The sequence below is a fragment of the Nomia melanderi genome, unplaced genomic scaffold (assembly GCF_051020985.1).
Source record: "Nomia melanderi isolate GNS246 unplaced genomic scaffold, iyNomMela1 scaffold0014, whole genome shotgun sequence".
Classification (NCBI taxonomy): domain Eukaryota; kingdom Metazoa; phylum Arthropoda; class Insecta; order Hymenoptera; family Halictidae; genus Nomia; species Nomia melanderi.
In genome coordinates, this window is record NW_027475130.1 from 12851436 (window position 1) to 12852390 (window position 955).

Here is a 955-nt window from a genome sequence, read left to right on the forward strand (position 1 = left end):
GGCCCCATGAGACTGCGGTTTTCTCGGCCCCTGGTGGTCCGAGGTCGTTCCCGCTGCACAGATTCATGCGCCAGGGCCTCCTGCAGACAATTCACTTTGGTTTATTGCGCTATCTCTAATAGCACCCGAGATATCACCAGATATATATCTGATTTTTCCCCGACCCTGAGTGTCCGACCCCATGAGACGGTGGTTTTCTCGGCCGCTGGTGGTCCGAGGTCGTTCCCGCTGGCCAGATTCATGCGCCAGGGCCTCCTACAGACAATGCACTATGATTTATTGCGCTATCTGTAATAGCACCCGAGATATCACCAGATCTATATTGGATTTTCCCCTGACCCTGAGTATCCGGCCCCATGAGACTGTGGTTTTCTCGGCCCCTGGTGGTCCGAGGTCGTTTCCGTTGCACAGATTCATGCGCCAGGGCCTCCTGCAGATAATTCACTTTGGTTTATTGCGCTATCTCTAATAGCACCCGAGATATCACCAGATATATATTGGATTTTTCACTGACCCTGAGCGTCCGGCCCCATGAGACGGTCGTTTTCTCGGCCCCTGGTGGTCCGAGGTCGTTCCCGCTGAACAGGTTCATGCGCCAGGGCCTCCTACAGACAATGCACTTTGATTTATTGCGCTATCTGTAATATCACCCGAGATATCACCAGATATATATTGGATTTTTCCCTGACCCTGAGTGTCCGGCCCCATGAGACTGTGGTTTTTTCGGCCCCTGGTGGTCCGAGGTCGTTCCCGTTGCACAGATTCATGCGCCAGGGCCTCCTGCAGATAACTCACTTTGGTTTATTGCGCTATCTCTAATAGCACCCAAGATATCACCAGATATATATTGAATTTTTCCCTGACCCTGAGTGTCCGGCCCCATGAGACTGTGGTTTTCTCGGCCCCTGGTGGTCCGAGGTCGTTCCCGCTGCACAGATTCATGCGCCAGGGCCTC